The sequence below is a fragment of the Triticum urartu genome, chromosome 6A (genome assembly GCF_056163025.1).
Source record: "Triticum urartu cultivar PI428250 chromosome 6A, HENAU_Tu73, whole genome shotgun sequence".
In the NCBI taxonomy this organism is placed as follows: Eukaryota; Viridiplantae; Streptophyta; class Magnoliopsida; order Poales; family Poaceae; genus Triticum; species Triticum urartu.
In genome coordinates, this window is record NC_141878.1 from 16,710,843 (window position 1) to 16,733,690 (window position 22,848).

The 22,848-nt window shown below is 43.2% G+C and overlaps 1 pseudogene across 1 annotated transcript; it reads right to left on the reverse strand.

Moving 5' to 3' along the window:
• Positions 1 to 197: 197 nt before the first annotated feature.
• Positions 198 to 6,804, reverse strand: LOC147963266 (putative disease resistance protein RGA1; annotated as a pseudogene). The gene is made up of 5 exons (XR_015608122.1): positions 6,467 to 6,804; positions 5,229 to 5,757; positions 4,088 to 5,137; positions 1,387 to 3,522; positions 198 to 1,131 (listed from the first exon to the last, which is right to left on the reverse strand). The product of XR_015608122.1 is annotated as a putative disease resistance protein RGA1 (transcript).
• Positions 6,805 to 22,848: the final 16,044 nt, after the last annotated feature.

The following is a 22,848-nucleotide window of genomic DNA, read 5'->3' on the forward strand; positions in this document are numbered from 1 at the left end:
CTGAACAATGTGCAGGCAGCAAGCCAGATGGTTTCTTATCAATCAGAATGAAATATTATTAGCTATATTTTGCTGTTGCAGCTAGCTTGCAGGGTCCAGGTTTCTACACCTCTGATGGATTATTCCAGACCGGCACGAAGTTCCAGGTCTGATCTGAGCTCTTCTATTTTTTTTATTTTTTTAAAACAAAGATCTGAGCTCTTCTTTTTTTTTCCTTAAAAAACAAAGATCTGAGCTCTTTCTAGTCTGGAATGAATGGATGGGGACTGCATCTGCATCTTCATCTTAACCTTAATTAGTGTTGCCATTTGAGATGTGCTCTGAAGTGTGTGTGGGTTGGAACAGATTGATGCAACTGATTGTTGATTGATTCACCACTGTTTTGCCTCTGTCACTGTTTTGATCCTGATTGGTAGGAGAATTTCACAATGTGATGATTCCTCACAGCTTACTAGCCCTGAAGCTTCACGCTGCCACAATATAAACTGAATTATCAATCATAACATCACACGGCCTGGGTACCAACAACACTGAAGTGATCATCACATGACCGTTGTAAATCAAGCTCGACACAAATTAAGAGCAACATCTGCCAAACTGAAGCTTCATTTGACTAACTGCATCTGCATCTGCATGCACAACAACAGCAGAATAACCCACAAGTACCATAATTAGAGACCCTTCCATCTCATATAATGAGGACAGAAATGGGAACCATATGTACCAACATATATAAGCAGCAGCAGAGCATGCAGCTATTTCATTCCAGCAGCTAGATAGCTTATATACATGCCAAATTACTAAAGGAACCACGGCCACTACACACAGTGAGTCTTTTTTTTTTGAGGGAAGGATCTCTACGCTGCACGTAGCTAGCAGCAGGAAAATGACAATATTCTTGTCTCCTTAATTAATTTGCTACTCCCTCCGGCCCATAATATAAGAGCATTTTTTACACTAGTACTACTTCTCATCTTCCTCTCCTAGAGTCCCAACGTCCGGGATGACTGCTCATGCATTCTCCTCATTTTTTGTCTTGGCTATCTTCTTCTACACCCTCCTTATCTTCAGACTTTGATTTGGACCATGACCACTCCCTTTTTCTTTTTTAGAAAATGACCATGAGCACTCCTGGCAATGGCAAGCAAAACAAAACAATGGTAAGTGCATATTAACTATACATGGAATGGAATCTTCCTCTCTTTTTTTGCAAAACATGCAATGAAATAAACACCGGATTAAGAAAGCAGATTAACTACTAACATGGAATGGAATCTTCCTCTCTTTTTTGCGAAACATGGAATCAAATAAACACCGGATTAAGAAAGCAGATTAACTATACATGTTTGAAAAGAGAAACAAATTAACAATATGTATATATATTACCTCCATGTCAATGTTTGTCTCCATGCTGTAGGGCTCGCTCGTGTACAATAGGTGCCATCTCTTTTCAATGCCTTGACCATTGGTATAAGCCTCGACATGCCGGATATGACTGAACATTTCCCACCCGGCCCCATACTTCTCCAAAGCCATGGAAGCGAGTACCCTTAGGCTGCTGTCAAGCAGCAACTGACTTGGCTTTACAGTTTGCAGGTACATCGGGAGTTGTGTCTCACTGTAGTGAAGTGTCAACACAAATCTCCGTAGTGCATTCATCTCTTGCAGTGACTCGAGATTTTGGCACCGATTAATCTCAAGCTTTTGCAATTTAGGGAAATTGGAGATCCTAGTCAGGTTGGATAGTTCATACAAGTCGAGCTCAACTACAGAAGCAAAGTTCTCTATATAATGGAGTTGTCGAATGCTGTAGATGGTTAACTTTTTCATGGTGTTTGCATGGGTGGCAAGGCCAGAAGGGATACACCTCAATTTGCAACTTTGAAGAAAAAGATCTTTCAAGACGGCCATAGCTTGCACTTCCTTCTCCCACTGCCACTCCTCCCATTCCAACATTCCATGTAAAATCATTGTGTGCAGTCTTTGAAAAGCAGACACCTCCTGGGATGAAGCATGACGACAGCGATCGTAGCCCTGCACGAATTCAGGCCCAACACACTTGATTGTTGGAGCATGTCGGACCTCCAAGAACTCCAAACATGGAATCTGACACAAGCCATCAGGGAGGTGGGTGCAGTAATCCAAGTCATTCATATGTAATATCCTCAAGCTATTGAGGGGTATCATTGTTGTCGACATCATCCATCTTGGGAGTTGACGCCAAAAATATCCAGTTATATGGATATCTTCTATGCAAGCTGGAGGACAAAGCTCATCAAAGACCTTCTCAATTATTCCTTGATCCTTCTCCGAGACTCGTTCTTTGACTAATCCATAATTACCTAGTCTAGTGCTACAGCTTAAGGTCATGATGGAAAGACATACCTTTTCACCGAGCCTAGCCTTTTTGGCGAATGAGGCATCAGTTACATTCTCCAGACCCACTAATCCAATGCGCCTAAGCTGGGAAATAGGTCCAATCTCTTCCAAACTACACCAATTGCCATCCATGTGAGCTAGGAACCCATACAATGTCTTCAAAAAATTTAGAGCACCAAAACCCCTAGGCATACTAATTAGCCTTGTGCGATCAAGGTCAAGACATCTCAGTTCTTGTAACTTTGCAATACCACCAGGAAGTTCCACAAGATTCTTACAATCTTCTAGACTAATGTGTTGTAAGAATTTCATTTGCCAAATGTCCTCTGGCAAGCTTTTTATGTCATTGCATTTTTTTACTCCCAAATACCTCAAGTGTATGAGCTGATGCAAACATGCAGCCAATGGAGCAAAATTTGCAGATTCTACATGTAGGGTTCGTAGACTTGAAATGGTAATGAAGGAATCACCGGGCTGAATCTTGAAATTCCCAATTAATATTATGGATCTCAGTGATTTCTGCTCTTGTAGACTTCTCCACTCAAATTCATCCAATTCAACTCCTTTCATTTCTATAGACAACCTAAGAAACCTTCACAAACTAAGTTTATTGTTAACAGTTTCTCCATTGTGAACTACCAGTGCTTCATCTCTAGTCACAAATTGAGCAAATGAACGAACAACATCATGCATTTGGCAAACATATTGACCAGAGTATGATGTGTCCGGTTCTATAAGGTTCCTTAGTATTAGCTCTTTATGGTAATCAAATCCTAGTTCTTCCATTTTTTCTGGGTCCCCATGAACATATCCTTCACCAATCCACATGCCAACATCTTCGTTGTCATGTACTATTGTCCTTTTAGGTTTGAGTGAAAAGTGCAAAAAGCATTGTTTTAAACAAGGTGACAAGTCCTCGTAGCTAAGATATATTGCATAGTTCAGCTCATCCGGCATTTGAGATACTGACCATGTAGCATCATTCAAAACCTTTTCCCACGCACGTCGTTCTTTGTCCTTCTGGCATAGGAGGCCTCCCATTACTTTTATGGCAAGCGGCAACCCGTCACATTTTTCTATAATTTGCAATCCGATGTCCTTTAACATATCAATTGCTGGTTCACTTTTCTCCGTTGCAAGTATCTGCAAGGAGTTTAAGGCCATACTGTCAATAAGGAACACTAACATTTCTGAGTGGCTAATGGCAAGTCTACTACATAAATTAGGTTGGCAAGAATCAAATAAAGAGCAGAATAATCCATTGATTAATAATCTTTCAAGATAAAGCCTTGTTTTTGCAGACTTCTAGATGGATTGATGTCCTTGTAATTCTTCTAACACATGAAATGATCTAACTAGCTAGTGACTCTCAGCATAAATTTACATACTGGTGATTTAGACAGCAAGTACATGCATGTAATTGTTTTCCAAGAATTGAATAGTAAAGGCATAGTCTAGTAGTTTTTGAAGCTAATATGAACTTCAACCATGGTGGACATACAAGCAGTTTGCTTGGAGTGGAGTGTGGAGACACTTGCTCTGCTATTCGTAGTGAGTATATAGTTTTGGAGTACTAGTAATTTTCATCAAGCAGCATTGACACGATAAATAGCAGGAGCAATTAAGGTAGGGAACACAAAATACATGAAAATGTAATTAGTAGATCATTATTAAAGATAGAGTATTATACTAGTAGTTGCACACCAACCTGCTTCTTGAGCAATGACCAAGCATCTTCGGCTCCCAATTTCTCAATATGGTGGTACGGTTGCATCGCTTTCATGCCTCGGGCAATAGTTTCATGTCTTGTGGTGACCAGGACCCGGCTACCAAGGGCACCATGGCTAAAGGGTGTCATCAACAAGTCATTCCATTCCTCCGTACCCCATATGTCGTCCAACACAAGAAGGAACTTCTTGTCCTTGATGGCATTGGCAAGAGCCGGCACAACTAAGGCTTTATCTTGAGACCCACCCCCAGACCCGGGCAATTCTCCATTAGCGGCAATGATTGCTGTTCTCAACAGCTCAACCTCGCTAAACTCTTGTGTGATGCTTAACCATATCTTTTCCGCAAACTTGCATTGGATGACATCATCATTGTAGATATTCCTACTAAGGGTGGTCTTGCCAATCCCGCCAACACCAACAATGGCTAACACCATGATGCTATCACTCTTGTCAACTACCTTTGTGAGCATCTCCACAATTGCTCTTGTGTCACTTTCAATCTTCTCCCCAACCACCCCCGACGGCTCGAGCAAAGGATGTGTCTTGCGGTCACTACCATGAGGTCGGGCGATCTTCTGGTCTTGCTAGGCTTCCAACTTGATGAAGTTGAAACTACGTCCCCTCTTGCAGATGCTATCCAACTTCTGGTTGAGTGCTTTGATGCGGGTGCCTATGTCATGGGCATGGAGGGGGCTTCGCATGCAGAAGAGCAGGGGGTTAAGGCACCCCATGTCCTTGGATGTACCTTTCGCCATGAACTTGAGCTGACAAAGATCAAGGATATCGGTGGCGAGGTACATGGCATGCTTCAGTTCGTCCACCCACGCACGAACACTCTCGTCAGTGATGTTCCTCCTATCTGCATCCGCAAGGAAGTTATTGAGGTCCCTAAGTTTGATGCTCAGGTCGTTGATCCGGCCAGAGACCCCGATCAGCATGGCCACCTCATCTCTGGCCATGTCGGCGAGAGTCTTGGTCACGTAAGACGCCAAGGCATTCAGAACCCCTGCCATTAGTTGCTCGAGCTGCTGCTGCCAAAAACATGGGTCAAAGAAAATTAGTTATCTTTATCAAGATCTTGTACTTCAATCTGAGAATGGTTGGGCAATCGAACCATACCTAAACTGAACCCACGTGATGAAGTTTTGGAAACCAAGCCAAACTAACCCCACGTAATTGGCATTGGCGCCCAGCCCAAACTAAACCACATGACAACCTCACCAAAACCGATCTAACCCATTGTAGGAACTATGGTTTTAACCTATGGTTCTAGATCAGTTCCCCACCATACATGTACAGCTCATTATATGTACGATCCTGCACTTGATAGCTAAAAACATAGCACCAGCTTAATAACACGTACAGATATTGCACTTGACGACTTACATATTCTGCACTACCAACACTTAAATAGATAAACACTTGACAGCTTCATGACATGTAGTGCAAAATCCAGATTCTGAAGTACAGATATTGCCCTTGACAGCTTACATATTCTGCACTACCGAGACTTGAAGTACAGAGGTAATAACAAACTGAGCTGAATTAAGGGTGATAATTGATTCCAAGCCGGGATTGTGTTACGCCATCTGCCGACGATGGATGTCACTGAGTTCTCATGGCGGTAGCAGTCAGCGTGTACCTTTATCTGAAAAGACACAATTTTTAGAACTTGTAACCATGATATATCTTTACATTGACACTTCTGAAATTTCACTCATTCACAATATGGCAAGTCATCTCTAGCCAATTTCAAAAATTGTTGGTAATAATTTTAATCAAACAGGTTTCCCCTTAGAAGCAGCCGAAACAAATATGGTGTACATTGTTTCCTAGGTCAAATAAGGCATTGCAGACTGTACCATACACATGAAAATCCTCAAGCTATGAGTCAAGCTGGATCACTAGTTGCTCATGCCATGCTCCAGCTTCTCTCAGGTTTGATAAAATCTCAGGTTTATGTAATTTTTGGCAACATATGGCTGCTTTACACTATGTAAAGTAGGTGGGTATGACATCTGTTTGTAAAGCGTCCCTAAAGCGTCGCTAGCGTTAGAGCGCCCTTCAGGCTCAAAGCGTCCAACTCGCTTTAGACATGTGTCTAAGGCATCCGCCTTAGACATTAAAGCGTTTGAAGCGCCCGCTTAGGCGTCCTGATTGGCGCCTTAGGGAAAATGGGACGCCTTAGACTTGCCAGGCAGGGGAACAGAGATCTCTGGCGGGGAAAAAGGGCTGGGCAGAAACACAGGGGCGGGAAAACTGGGCTCACATGTGAAACAGTTACAGTAGAGGAAAGAAAGAGAGAGAACCAAAACCAGAGCATGCAAATCTCCAGGCTTTCAGCTCTTTCCTCTCACCTCTGGCAGCAGCTTCCTCAGATCTGCACCAGCTTCCTCCTCTCCGGCCACAACTCCTCCCTCTCCTCTCCGGCTGTAGCTCTTCACCCCCACTCTTGCGCAACCACAATGTATGGCTCCTGCCCTCTCTTCTTCCCCTTCCCCTCCCTTTGCTCTTTCTTCCATGCTCAGATCTGCACCATCATGTCATGCCTTTCCTGCTCTGTTATGTGATGCTATGCACAGCTCATCTGCTGTTAGGTGCTGCTACTGCCTCTCTTATAGTAGTTGGCTAGTTGCTTACTGCTTAGTGGATGGATTAGAATATATGTGCTCACTAGTGGATTAGAATCAATGTATGTATGTCTCACTAAATGGTACTCTATTCTACTGCCCATCAGGTTCAGAGTCTATCTAAAGCGTCGCCTCGCTTTACGCTTTAGCACTTAGAATCAATGCCCCCCAGCGCCTCACTTCGCTTTACCGCTTTGAAAACATAGGGTATGACAGAGGGAATAGCCTGGATGATACAAGAGCGTGGATGTGATTCTTTAGCCTTCTCTAGTAAAATTAACAGACCAAAGAAAGGACACCGAAGAACTCAAGAAAGGACACCGATGATCAGGATTATATTTTTTACCTTTTATCGGTTCCAAATGTTTAGCTGCGTCCTTACTGCCCACCTCCACTGTTCGCATGGCTTAATTCTATAATCGCAGGTTCCAAATCGCTTATAATTCTATAAACCTCTGAGTGTTGAACAGGTGTACTAATTAACTAGACTGAATTGGAATGTTTGTACATTGACTATGACTGAATCTGAAACTGAGGCATGCTCTCTGTTGAATCTGAAAGTGCACATGCTGCTGCTGGACCAGGGGAGGGGAGGGGAGGGGAGGAAGCAGAATGGTGACCACCAGAGTGGAAGAGTAACCACACGTCGTGCACCTTCGCGCTGCACGCGTGCCAAATCGAATCGAAAAGAAGGAACAACATCAGCCTTAGAATAGAAGTCAAATCAAAACGAAGGAACGGAGCCTGCTTGGTCTGCGCGGTTGCCGTGGCCCGTGGCGGATCTGGGCCTGCTCGAAGAGGTCGCCGGCGGCGGCGGCGGCGGTGGCTGCAGGAACCGGGGGAAGAGAAGGAGCAGACGAGCGAGCTAAACCAATGCCAACAACCACGGGTTGAGCAGCCTGTAGGAAGAACCTGGTGGAACCGTTGGAGCCCAAACCCGACCACGCCCAACTGTTGTTTTTATAACGAAACTGAATGAACTAAACCAAACTGTTCACCCAACCAGCCCATAAGCACCCAAACCTAAAAAAGCCCATATACAGAAACCGCACCATTATTACCCAGTTAAAATAAAACATCTCCTAAAGAAAAAGTTAAATAAAAACTGTCCCTCAAAAAAAAGTTAAACAAAAACTATCCCTCAAAAAAGAGTTAACCAATGCTCAAAAAAAAGAGTTAACCAAAAACTAATCTCAGATTTACTTGTCCTACGTGACGAATCTCAAAATAAAAATCAAAAGCTTATTCTATCTACCCCTAATATAATAATAAAGAGGCTATTGTTGCTGGTCGTCTGTCATATAGATTGCCCCTAAAGTTGATCATAATTATCCATCATGCCACCGGTAAGTAAGTAAAACGATTTGATTTTTTTTTTCAAAATCGTCGCCGAATTTGGTTCTTATACAACCTTATACACTAATATAACACTAGCACGTAGCCAGCGCAATGGCTACTGACCTATGGCGTGTTCGGATCTCCTCTCGCTCCACACTTCAGAAATTCCGAGTGGAAGCCGAGCCGAACACCTGAGGTTCGAGAAGCTAAGCGCTCCCTACGTGTAAAAAAGAGAAGCCGCGGCAGCCCAGCTTCGCAGAACCGGAGAGCTGGAGTTGTTTGTTTTTACATCAAACCTGCCACCGCCAAAGAAAACGATTCAGCGAATCGGTAAGTTCTGTCCTCTCTCTCCTTGTTTATTCAGCGAATCGGTACGCTCCTCTCCCGTCTCGCTCAACATGGGCTGGTTTCTGCCGGCCCAAAGTGCTACCGAACATGCCAGAATGACCCCCAGCTAGGCTACCAACCCATAACACGCTCAGAGAAGTTGTCACTCAAGCCGAACGCGCTCATCACCAAGAGGAGCCAGAAGCTAGCGAGAGAAGCCAGATTTGTGGAGTTGGAGAAGCTCCGAAAGGTTTGGAACGCGCCCTTAGCCTTCCGCACGGGAGACTAGGGTTTGATCCCTGGTCGTATCCCTTTTACTCCCCTCTTATCTTATACATATAGCAGGCCCTGTAGGTGGTAATGGGCCGGCCCATATGCCGGTCATGATGCCCCCCCCCTTTTTTTTTCTGGTTTCTCCTCTCTCATTTTTGTTTATGTTTTTCCTTCTTTAAATTAGTCCGGGATTTCCAAAATATCCAAATTTCAAAAAGTTGCGAGTACTGGAAACAAATAGATACATCATAAAATGTTTGTGAATTCAAAAAACTTTCAGGATATCATAAAATGTTCGTGATTTAAAAAAAACAGTTCACAAATTATAAAAAAAATCATGAAATAAAAAAATTCAAGATTTTTAAAATATGATTGTGTATTCAAAATATATTCCGGAATTTGAAAACAATGTCAACGAAATTTTAGAAAATGTTTACAAAAAGTAAAACCAATTCGTAAGTATAGCATGTGCCGGTCGTGATGCCCCTTTTTTCTGCTTTTTCTTCTCTCATTTTTGTTTCTGTTTTTCCTTCTTTAAATTAGTCCAGGATTTCCAAAAAATCCTAATTTCAAAAAGTTGCGAGTACCGAAATATATATATAAATACATCATAAATATTCGTGAATTCAAAAAACACTCGGGAAATCATAAAATGTTTGTGATTTAAAAAATTGTTCGCATATTATAAAAAAAAATCATGAAATGAAATTTGTTCATGATTTTTAAAATATGATTGTGTATTCAAAACATATTCAGAAATTTGAAAACAATGTCCATGAAATTTTATAAAATGTTCACAAAAGTTAAAACCGATTTGTATCTAATGAACAAAACAAACCATCGCTTTGCTACAGGTTTTATTACGGGATCTGTAGAGGTCGTTTTATGATTTTATTTAGTCCCTCGAGCGTCGGGTAAACATATCCCTTTTTCTCCCCTTTTCCCTTATATACATACTAGTGGTTGGGGCGCCACCTGGTGGCGCCTCATGATGCGTTATTGTGCGCTACTAATTAGGCCACCGTACCTATTAACGCATGTGCATGACAGTAATAACTGGCTTCATGCAGGCATCAGGAACAAATTGTAATGTATCGGCAGCAATGCACATGAGTATAAGAGAAGTGACTGTGGAAGAAAGGAAATTAATCCCGGTGATAAACACATACAACACATAGGTAGCATGTTGATATCTAGATAATTAAGGTGGTTCAAAAGTAAGGCAAGGAACAGAGGTAGAAGGTTCAATAAACATGAGCACGATACGTGAATTATATTTATAGGAGATAATCGCGATCATTGGCGGTACACCTTGCCTTGCGTCTGAAGTAGAAGGCGCAGATGTCACCCTCATGCATGTTTGTACGACAGTGGAACTCTGTCCAGTTGGTTGTGATGGTGGTCATCCTGTCATCCCCTGTGATGAGGCGAGAGACGATGGAGACCTCGCCATCTGCAAGCTTGATTGGCAATGCATCATGATCTTGGTTAATGCACTTCTGGAGGTAGTCTTCTGTGTAGTGAACATTAAAGTAGTGGGAACATAAAGAGAACCAATGAGAGGAATCTAAAAGAAGTGATACATCATACTGTAGTATTCAGGAATGTTGTAGTTTGAACAACCTAGTGCTGGATTTATTGAAGACAGAATAATTATGAGGGATATTATAAAGGTGATTCCTATGTAATTCAGGTTGCACCCAATTTGTATTAACACAGTCAAGTTAATGTGTTAATTAAAGATATTATAAAGGTGCCAGGCATGTTTCGAACCTCTGTGCGCACTTGTATTGCTGGAGCGCCTAGATACTTCTCTAAGCATTTTCAGACGGGTTCACACACATTCTTCTTCCACAGATAGCAAACTAACTCATGTTAGCATCAAGTTATTTGTTTTCTTATGTAAAGGGGATGAAAGCTTTGGCCTAATTAAGAAAAGTCAAGCTTTACTTAGCAAGATATACAGAAAAAAAAGATGACATTATAAAGTGAATCATCATTTTCCATGCCAGTCGGATCAAAAGAAAAAGAAAAAGGAAATTAAACAATGATGACCTGTTCACAGCAGTGTGGGAGTACTCTTCTGTTTTGTATCTAGAGATGTTATTTAGATGTGGGAAATCAAGCCTAAAGTAATTTCTCATATGGTAGGTTAATGCATGTAGTCGTTGCCCTACCTTTTCTATGAAGTCCTCCCCTTCACCATCCGGCTTAAGCATTTGAAGAGTACATCTTAATTTCATGTACAATAGAGCTTGGATCTCAATAGGATAACCGTATATACCCTGAAAAATATAGATTACATTTGTAGCATTACAATCATGTAACAACAAGGATATTCACCTCCAATTGAAATTGTAGCTCGAGAGTCGAACAAGAAACCGGGAAATTTTAGGATTATAGTTCAAAGTACAGATTGCCTTTTTCAAGTAGTACTGTAACTCAAAGGTCGAACAAGCAACATGAAAAAATTTAGGATTATTTTTTCAGAATACAGATCAATTTTTTCAACTATGTAAATGCACAGGCAAGAAGATATAGGGGAGGGGTGCTGACCTCAGTTTGATTTCCTCATCGGTTCTTGTGGCATCACCCTTCAATCTTTTCTATGCACATTAGGGTGACTGGTCGGGTCCCTGATCTCAGCCTTGTTATTATGCACATTGGCGTGTCTGGTTCAGTGGGTCACGTACGCCATCATTAACATAGTTCAGTAGGTGAAATCGATTTTGCTGACCAAATTATATGAAATTATCATATATTAACGACTCAGAAGCATTAGTTAAGAATGGAAGATGTCATTACAAGTAGGGGAACAACCAATCAAGACAAGCATGTGAGAAAGCACTTGAGGTTGCGATTGACTCAAGGTCGCTGCGCCTTCACTTCGAGGACGATGCCACACCCCCAACACCACCAAGCCAACATTGAGAAGGTCTAAATGTTTAGACTTCAGCTTCATATATTCAGAGAAAAAGGACACAAGTTCGAAGGACATCTACTTTTTCCTGAATACCAAGCCATATATCATGGAGAACGATGGTATGGCCTGTTAGCTTGCAACAATCTAATTGGTAAAAAATAAATAACTTTAATTTAGTAACTGGACCTTGTGCATACTGTATGTTTCATATAAATAGTGAGAATTATGCAGTCCTAAGTACAATAAAGCAAGGCTGGTCTACAAGTCGTATGGAGATAGAGGGTGTACCCTTAAAACTGAGAGAGAAAACATGAATGATCTAGTTTTTTTTTTGAACTACAAGGATATCACCACATGCAAATGTATCCAATGTGGATGCAAACGACAGATAAAAAGCACTGAAGATCTGTTTGTTGGATAAAATGCAAAAACCAATTCGTAAAAACACGTTATCAATATGGTGATCATACTTAACACATATATGTTGAAGCTAACATAGTGCGTCGACACGGTATGATTTGTGGGATTACCTTAATTTTCAAAGTATATATAGAGTTATCAAGGCACTTAGAGATCACATTTATCGGCAATCGGTATTTGGCTTTCAGGTACACCTCTGAAAATGTTACGCAAGTACAACTCACAGTTAAGAAAATATCATATGAAATACCTTTTTTTGTGTACTAAATAAACTGTGTATTAACTAGAAGAATGATAGGTTCCATATATAGTTCTTGCGTATATGTGAAGCAACATTTTGCTTAATATAATTACTAGGCTAACAAGTAGTTGGCATTCTCTCTTACCAATAAGTAGCTGACTTTTCTACAATAAATCCATGTTCATACCATGAACCCGTTAAAGTGTCCTCTAAAGCTTTGTTCTTCTTAGTGGCCCCTCACCAAAGTACATAATGGTTAGATGACATGACACCCAACACCCACTCCCAACAATACGAACCTATTTATCCTTCTAACTCAATAAAAGATAAATAAGTTCACCAAACACAATGAAGAATCTTATGTTTTGTTTTGCTACTATCAGCTAATCTAATTCTGCCCTAAAAAGCAGCCTTACTTTTACACATGTAATCTAGCTACATGATAATTTTGATATAATATATTCATTTCTAATTAAACATGTAAAATAATTAAGCCTAACCACTTAATTTATCTGACACGATTATTATATACTCAGAAATGCATGAATGTCATATGTCACGCTTCTATGGTCCAATGGGAAAAAGTGTCATGGATCGACCAAATTAGTATGCATGTGAGGATATCACCCTCATATATATTTCTACAAGTAGTCTATACAAGCCTCAAATCAATTATTTCCAATAAATCTACTCTCATTTAGGTCTCTATATTCAATTTCTTCAAATTTCTGAAGTATGTAATGACTTTGACACTGAGAAAACATAAACATAGCAAAAAGGAATTAGAATTATTTTTTGGGCACATATAGGGAAAGAAGGTTTCTGGAAGCAAAATATACTAAAAGCGAAAGAGTTACAAGACATTCTTCGGATCATATTTTGTCACTTAGAATTGGACAAATTAAAAAAAATGGAGACACCATCCATGTGCTTCAGGTTGATGTGCTTGGATGGGAGTTTTACCTTTTTCTCTTTCATGATAGATATTATTTATGCCAAAAAAAAATGATTAGACTTATTGACTAGCCCATGGAATGCACGGGTTGACGACTAGTATAACATAACTAGTTGGGCACTTGTCTGTTCAAACACTAATGACCCCCTACGCCTGGTCTCCATGCATACCCCGGTTCTTATATAACTGAGCGGGTATTCGGATACACTCCAGACTATCGGGTCCCGAGGTTGAAGCGAAAAGGTCCGCCAAGACAAATGATCTATAATCCGGCTAGAAGGCATTATACATGTCACTTTAATTACATAGTCATGCAGACTGACTAAATTTCTCTTCTATACCATCCAACAGGCGGTCTAGCCTATAATCCTGTTGAGAATACTTTGCGGCTAATTCTACTTGACCATAAACTAAGCTAACGGGGATCTCTTTTCCGTCGGGCCCCAAAGGTCCGACCTTGGCCATGTGATTTGGGTCAGCCTTGGTATACCGCGTCTTCACCATGGCCCAGGCTTCTCTGGCACCTTGACGGCAGGCCGATATCTTCCATAATCGGAAGCGCCGCCGTGCTCCCTTGAGCTTCTCCGTAAGCTCTGCAACGCCTTCTGGCAGGGAGACGGAGGGCCACAAGGCCTGGGCAACACCTTGCATCATCTGCCGAACTTGTTCGTGCAGATGTGAGAGCTCGGATAGAAGATCACCCGCACACCCGGGCATTTCCTCCGCGGGACGAGTCGTCAGCATACTTACAGACATAACGCTGTTAGTCGACTTCTTCGCCGAACTCCTTCAAAAGGATCCGTTCAAGCACTTACTGAAAATGCCGCGTCGAAGCCGCTTATTCTCCTTCTCGGAGTCTGCAAGCTGGGCTCGAACATCTTTCAGTTCACTAGTAGAAAAAGGGTCAAACGTGAAGCACACACTACTAGGGAAAATCCTAGCAGTAGCGCTGGTTTTGTGCTCACTAGTAGCGCGGGTAGGCGCGCTACTAATAAGGCGCTACAGCTATTGCTTAGTAGTAACGCGTGCCGCACGCGCTACTGCTAGGACAAATAGCTGCAGCGCTTGTTCACTCCCACGCTGCTGCTAATGTAACTATTGGCAGCGTGTTTTCTTTCCATCGCTACTAGTATTGTTTTTTTATTCTTTTATTTTTTTATTTTTAGTGTATTTATGCGCCATCGTACAAATATTGGTACAATACCAGTTATGAGGTTTACATCATTATGTCCATAACAGTGTGTCAAATGAAGGTGGATTAGGTTCAAGTGGAGGCAATATGTGGTGCATGTCAAAAGTATACTACTAATCCAAACTTGATCTAGTTTGGACTAGTAGTACTTTCGATGTGCACCACATGTTGCCTCCACTTGAATCTAATCCGCCAACACAAGCTATTTAATCATCATCATAATCATTAGCACCAACAATATTTATTTAATCACCACTAACACTAGCTAATAATAATCATCAGTCATTACCACCAACACTAGCTATTTTATCATCATAGTAATAGTGTAGCACATCATCATCCTCAAACTCATTTCTAGCTAATCACTCCTGCTGCTCTCTCTTAGGTAAAACAACATAAAACATGTGTAGCTCTCCTCCTTGATCAAGTTGGAGCATGCAGATGAACCTGTCTCCTAATTTTGGGTAGCACATCTGTTTGCTGCCCCCTAGTACTTGTCTGCGCTCCCCCATCACATACCTGGTCCAGTCTTGCACTATTAAGCATTCATCGCTGATCTTGAATGCACTAAAGTAACATGTAGGATATCTTGGCCGTAAGCTAATAATACTCATGGTACCTTTAGTCTCGATCCCATAAGGCACAACATTCATCGGGAGTCCCTGTTGAAGAACATCGTACGGTCACATACTTAGCAATGAAGTTTAGCTTCACAAATAATGTATGGAAAAGATGCACTGATGACAAATAGTAAAAATCTTACCATCCTTCCTAAATAGATGTGACCGTAGTTCATGACGAACACTATTAGTCGCACGTTTTCAGTACTAAGATTTCTAAGTCCAGGAAGAAAATTTGTCTTGACGGTATCAAGATCCTCAAGCCATGAAACATAATGACTTAGCTCCTCGCAGTTTAGTTCAGCCCCCGGACAGTAGTAGGTCCTGTGTACCAAGCGCTGGACATGTTTGCTTGCACCGAAATAAGCTGATAATATAAATTAGTTGTCAACTATTTTTGAATAAAAAATATCAAAGACATAAATATGGTTGAGAAACTTACATTTTGGTGTAACTGGAGGCGTCTGCACATCGACCCAGATGTCAGTATTACCTTCAATATCATCTTCCGGACGAATATCAAAGGTGATAACCATATCAGGCTCAAATGCATAAGTCTTGCATAGTGCTCGCCATGTTTTCCATCCAAAATAGGTGTAGTCGTCTGAATTGTATAATTTTGCGTGGAAAATATAACCATGCTCGGTCTTCAAATAAACTTTCTTTACCTCCATAGTATGACTGAGACCTATCTTATCCAATACAAAAACTCTTGCATGGCAGGGGATACACTAGTAGAATAGTAAAAAAATATAAGTTGAAGCAACTGAAGCAGATGTCATGCTTAATTACGAAAAAATACTTGTCGTTGTGACTTACTGTATCCACTTCGAAGTTCTCGTCCAGCTTGATGCTGAAGCGCCTATCATCATCTAGGAAGATTCTGTCGCACAGGCCACGCTCGACTTCGCAGTATTTGCAAATACCGAAATCCTTTTTGTCGTCAGACATTTCCTATGTTCATAGTTAAAACATTAATTGAAAATCGATAAAAGACAACTACCAGGATACTCAACACACAAATCCGGGGCACTCGATATTTCCTACATATTCTGGCAAAAGTCATGCCAAAATTCATGGAAAAATCCGGCATGACCTTTGCTAAAATAGGATATATCGAGCGCCTGAAATTTGCCGGAACGGAAATGAATCAACACTCCGGCAAAACATAGGCCACTCGGAGGTGTAACCTGCAAACATGACCAGCCACTTGGATATTGAGCAACACAAGATATACATTTCAAAATATCTTATAAGACTCAAATTAGCATGCATTCTATAAGCAAAAGTAAATCATCTCATGCGTCCGTACATCGTCGAATATTATCACTAATACATCGCGAATAGTGTCATACATATAACATCACTAGTACAACTAAAATCCTAGCACACGACGGGTATCAGCGCGGGCGGTGGACACCCACAGAGAAGGAACCATCACGGGATCATAGCTCCAGTGAGATCCCTGGAGAACCTGCCAGGTATTGGAGAACCTGTGCTCCAACGCAAACAAGTAGCGACGGACGTGCGCGTCCTCCTCACTGACACGGTGACGCACCACCTCCGCGGAGTCCTCGAGCCTCTGGACCGTCACTGGCCCACGCGACCGCCACCAAAGAAGGTTCGGGTCAACGACAGGATGACTCCTCACCAACCTGCGCCCCCGGTAGGTAGCGCCTCCCAGTACCACTCCGGCGGTGCCCAGTCCCGGACATGGCCCATCTGGTCAAGCAGGTGTCGTCCTCCGCCGACTCGACGACGAGGATGCGGGATAGGCATCGTCCACGTCGATGCGGGAAAATTGCTTTAACTAAAAAAATAGCAACAAGTTCTTACTAACTAGTTCTATTAATTCAACTAGTTCTTACTAAAAATAAACTTACTATAAATAAAAATATTCTAGTACCTAATTAGTACCTAGTTCTTACTAACTAATTAGTACCTAAGAACTACTGCCCTAATTACCATCTAATTTGATGAACCTATAGGGGTGGAAAGTGGTAGAAACCCTAACTAATTTGATGGAGGTACAAACCCTAGGCAGATGTAGGGGAGAGGGAGGAGCAGGCGTGCTCACCTCGGGTGCCTACGACGAGGGAGGGGCAGGCGGCGTCGAGGTTGAGGTCGGCGCTCCGGGGCGGCGTTGAGGTCGGGGGGGGGTGGGTGGCGTCCGGGGCGGCATTGAGGTCGGGGTCGGGGGCGGCGTCCCGGGCGGCGTTGAGGTCGGGGGCGGGGCCGGCGTTGAATTTGGGGTCGGGGGCGGCGTGGAGAGAGCGCGCGGCGGCCGAGGGGCGACGGCGGCGGCGAGAGTGGAGTTGATTTGGGCATGAAGTGGCCGGGGAAGGACGAACCGCGTGGTTAAGTTAGAAGTACCAGCAGCGCGTTCTAGAAAGGGCGCTACTGCTATGTTAGCTACAGCGCGTTCTGGAATATACGCTGCAGCTAAGGAGATTAGCAGTAGCGCTGGGCCATTATACGCGCTACTGCTAGGTTGGGCTAGCCATGTGCGCCCAGTTCAAACGTAGTAGCAGCGCTTTTCGCTAGTACGCGCTACTGCTAAAGTCATAGCAGTAGCGCGGTTTATTTACGCGCGCTGCTACTAAGTAGCAGCAGCGCTTGATTTTGTACAGCGCTACTGGTAAAATTCTGTGTATAGGCTTTTCCCTAGTAGTGACATTAGTACCGCTTTGAATTTGAGCCGGCACTAATGGTACCATTAGTGCCGGTTCGAACGGCTATGCATTAATGCCGGTTCGTGTTGAACCTTTAGTACCGGTTCGTGCCACGAACCGGTACAAAAGGGGTGATGGCAGGCTGGCGTCAGGCTGGGGCCCCACGATCACATTTAGTACCGGTTTGTGCCACGAACCGGTACTAAAGGGGTCTGACCTATAGTACCGGTTTGTGACACAAACCGGCACTATAGGGCAATTTTCAAACTCTACTCCCCCCCGTGTGTCGCCATTTCAGTTCTGAAAAAATCAAAAGAAAATGATAAAAACTTCAAAAAATAAAATCCTTCGAGAATTAGTTATATTACTACATCTACTAGTTAGGAAAATTGGAAAACTTAAATTTGGACATGTTTTGCAAAAAGTGTAAGGAAAATGTAAAACAGCTATAACTTTTGCATACGATGTCAGGAAAAACATATAATATATCAAAAAATTCAGCACGAAAATCCGCATCCGATGGAGACGGCCTACGGCCTGTTTACAATTTTTTAGAATCCTCAAATTCCAAAAGGAAAAAAAAGATATGGTCAAATTTAAGTTTTTTTAAAAAAAATTGTTAAATCTGGTCAAACTACTTATTCAAGAAGTATTAATGTTACTACATAATTATTCAAGAATATTAGTGTTACTAAATAATTATTTCAATTTTTTGAATTTTGGTCAAATCTAGTCAAACTATGGTCAAACTGTGGTCAAACTATGGTCAAACTTATTCAAGAAATATTAGTATTACTAAATAATTACTGTTTTTTAGAATAATAGTTTCAAATTCAAACAGTGAAATGTGTGACTTCATGCTCAAGCTAAACTCCTGAGGGTTAATAGGATTGACATCTTACTATTGTCAGGAAAACAACAAGTGCAGACTTGGAAATGAAGGAGAATAAAACCCGAAAGTTAACGTGCTCGGGTTGGAGTAGTGAGAGGGATGGGTGACCGGTCGGGAAGTTAGATGATTTGGAATGAGTGATCCACACTTGAGCAGTTAAGAGAGGTGATTAGAGACTAAATCAGCAAATAATTCAGAAAAATTAAAAATCGAAAAAACATAATCAATTTTTTTTTCCAAAATTTTCAATTTTTTTTCAAAAACAAACCTTTAGTACCGGCTGGTAACACCAACCGGTACTAAAGGTCCCCCATACCAGGGCGCAAGCTCACGCCACGTGGTGGCACTTTAGCGCTGGTTCGTGCCGAACCGGTACTAAGGGGGGGGGGCTTTAGTGCCCACCAATTAGTGCCGGTTATGGAACCGGCACTAAAGGCCCTTACGAATCGGTTTTAAAGCTCCGTTTTCTACTAGTGGTTCCACGCTCAGCTTGATATTGGCGTCTTGGAGATTGTTTTTCTCCCGCCTGACCTCAGTCAGCACACGTTTGACAGCCTCTAGCTGTCGCACGACATGCTGGTCCTCCGGATTTTCTCCGGATTCATCTGCAACATCTATTGTTAGATCTGCAGCCACGCCGCACACTGTATGGTAACCATTATTCTTTAAAGTAAATGTTACCAGCGGGGAACTTTTTTGGTTCCTTCAATGCGGCAACAACGGCCCGCAGTTGGATCTTGCATTCCTTCAGCTCCTGTGACAGCCTAGTATTCTTCTCTGTAAGAACCTGCACAATAAAGATGATCCTTAAATCAGTTCTGCTAACTGTTTCAAGTCTCAGTGGCTACTGATACATATAAATCGTCAGGTTTACTTACCCGTACATCCTTTACATACTGATCCGTGGCTCTGGCTAGACCATCTTGAGCAGCACGGAGGTACGCCTCTCCAGAATTGAAGGCATCAGATGCCTCTGGTGAGAAACAAGCGTCGCGGAGTACGGCCCGGCGGTGCCTATGATTCATGGCGCTTTCCACTTCTGAGTTTGTAGCGGATAATCTATCCGCATCCTCTATAGGGGGATCATCCGGCGCCCGCCCCATATCGGCTTCTGCCTCTATGTCCGGTCCTGGCGCCCGACTGGTGGAAGCGTGATTAGCAACATCGCCGAACATATTCCAGCGAGCGTTCTTTCTGTTAAAGAAACACGGGCGTCGTTACATTTCGAGAAAGACGACAACCATGGAGCGGGGTTTCTATTATACCTTTGCGCCGGCATCTCTGTCCTGACCGCCTTCCTTTTTGGCCTGCCCGGCCTCGGTGCCTCTTATTGGCGATTTGCTGCGGGTTCGGCAGGGCGTCCCGAATGCCTTCCCTGTAAAAACGCCATATGTATATGGTAGGTGAAGTGTCTAACAGGGGATCCTAGTTTTTGGAGTTGGGATTTTTTGGTTTTTCTTACGTGCGATCCAGGAAGCAGTCCGGGATAGTCGGCTGTAATGGCCACTATGGCATCATCGCAGCTTAACTGATAGAACTGCCGGTCAATGAGCCCCACGAATATAACCGGATCTTCTTCGAGTCCGGAGTCGAGGGCCCGATCAGGGTCCTCTGGTTGTGGAGAGGGGCTGCTGACCTCCTTTATGGCTTTTTGCAGTTCCTGCCGCAAAGTGGCAAGGTGAATACTTACGACAAAGAATGTGGGAAGAATGGGAGTAAGGAGATATAACTTACCCGGCTTGGAGGATTGCACATGGAAAATCCATCCCGTGGCTTGATGCGGATGAAGTCCTCTTCCTCTCCCTTGAACAATTCGGACAGAATTTTTGCTAAAGCGGCAGCATTGTCCGGACCCTTACGCCCGCAGCGGGTGGCATCATCCGCCCCGTTAAAACACCACAAGGGGCGCCCACGATATTGAAGTGGTTACACTCCCCGCATTATGCAAATCGACATAACTTCGATTACTATCAATCCTGATTGAGCCAATAATTTAATCCGGTTCATCAGGTAGAGGACTTCTCCATTGTCTTCCTCCTGGGGGCTCCGTGGGCGCCAACTTCGGCGTTTCTTCAGAGGAGCATTGTTGAATTCAGGAAGACCCCGCCGAACAGGGTCCGGAAGGGGAACGTCCTCCATATAAAACCATCCCGAGGGCCAGTCTTCGGACGACTTCTTCGGGGTACCGGACAAGTATCCGGTTCCAGCGATGCACCATATTTCGCTCTGCCCACTTGATAAAGTGACCCTCTCTATGTGCGAGGGACGAGGCAAAATAGCCTTTTCCACAGCACGAAGTGAGCCTCGCAGCCCAGGAACAACTCGTAGAGAGCAACATAGCCGATGATGTGTAGAATGGAGGCAGGGGTGAAATTGTGTAATTGGAGGCCGTAGAACTCCAGGAGCCCGCAGAGGAACGGATGAATTGGAAATTCGAGTCCCCTTAATAAATAGGGAACAAGGCAGACCCGCTCCCCTGTAGAGGGACTAGGGAAGCTCTCCACTTGCTCCCCGCCATTGTAGGTGGCAAGCCCGGCTCGAACGGGCACCATGTATGCTGGAGGGAGGAATCCCTTAGTTTGCAGTTCGATTAATCGACTGTGTGGGATGGAACACCTCTCCCAATCACCGGGCTTAGGGCTACGGGGGCGGGAGGAGGAGCTGCGGAGGTCGGCCATGCTGGAATGGATCTTTCCGAAGAACACTCTGATGGATTATCGCTGGGGGAGGATGGTGTGGATCGGATCTGAGAATCCCCGTCCTTTCAATAGAAAATTTATTTATCTGGCTAGGGGAGCGAATGTAAAAATGCCCTAGCGCCTCGTATTTATTCGACACGTGGAAAATAGCCCTTATTAGGCACAGAAGCCAAGAGGTCCAAACATTTATGGGGCCGGACACTGCTTTACAAACATTCGAAATATGGAGAAGAACCCGCCTTGCAATGCCGAAGACAACACTGCGCGCCGGATTCATCGTCATTGAAGCCTGGTTCAGGGGCTACTGAGGGAGTCTTGGATTAGGGGGTTTCCGGACAGCCGGACTATGTCCTTTGGCTGGACTGTTGGACTATGAAGATACAAGATTGAAGACTTCGTCCCGTGTCCGGATGGGACTCTACTTGGCGTGGAAGGCAAGCTAGGCAATACGGATATGTATATCTCCTCCTTTGTAACCGACCTTGTGTAACCCTAGCCCCCTCCGGTGTCTATATAAACCGGAGGGTTTTAGTCCGTAGGACAACATACAATCATACCATAGGCTAGCTTCTAGGGTTTAGCCTCTCCGATCTCGTGGTAGATCAACTCTTGTAATACTCATATCATCAAGAATAAATCAAGCAGGATGTAGGGTTTTACCTCCATCAAGAGGGCCCGAACATGGGTAAAACATCGTGTCCCCTGCCTCCTGTTACCATCCGCCTTAGACGCACAGTTCGGGACCCCCTACCCGAGATCCGCCGGTTTTGACACTGACACCAAGCTTATGAAAATGCCAAGTTGTTTAAAGAAAAGGTTAAAAGATGGCATGACAAAAGGATACAAAAGCGTGAGTTTAATGTTGGTGATTATGTATTGCTATACAACTCTCTTTTAAGATTTTTTGCAGGAAAACTTCTCTCTAAATGGGAAGGCCCCTATGTTATCGAGGAGGTCTATCATTCCGGTGCCATAAAAATCAACAACTTCGAAGGCACAAATCCGAAGGTGGTAAACGATCAGAGAATTAAACATTATATCTCAGGTAATCCCATAAATATTGAAACCAATATTATTGAAACCGTAACCCCGGAGGAATACATAAGGGACACTTTCCAGAATGTTTCAGATTCCGAAAAGGAATAGGTATGTGGTATGGTAAGTAAACCGACTCCAAAACAATTTTTAAGGCAATATTTCTCCGTTTTGGAATATTTAGAAAAATAGAAAATTAAGTAGCAGTCCTGGTAGGACATGTGGGCCCCACGAGGGTGGAGGGCGCGCCCTACCCCCCTGGGCGTGCCCCCTACCTCGTGAGCTCCTCGTGTGCCTTCCGGACTCCGTTTTCTTGCACGATACATATTTTGGTCGGTAAAAATTCACTATATATTCTCCCGAAGGTTTTGACTCCCGTATCACGCAAATATTCTCTGTTCTTGTTTCGAGCTGTTTTTCTGACAGATCTAGATTATCATGACGTCCCCAAGTGCTTCCAAGGACACGTTCTTCGAGAAGGTCATCAACCCTTACCTCGCGGAGGTGCTGCGACACCCTCAA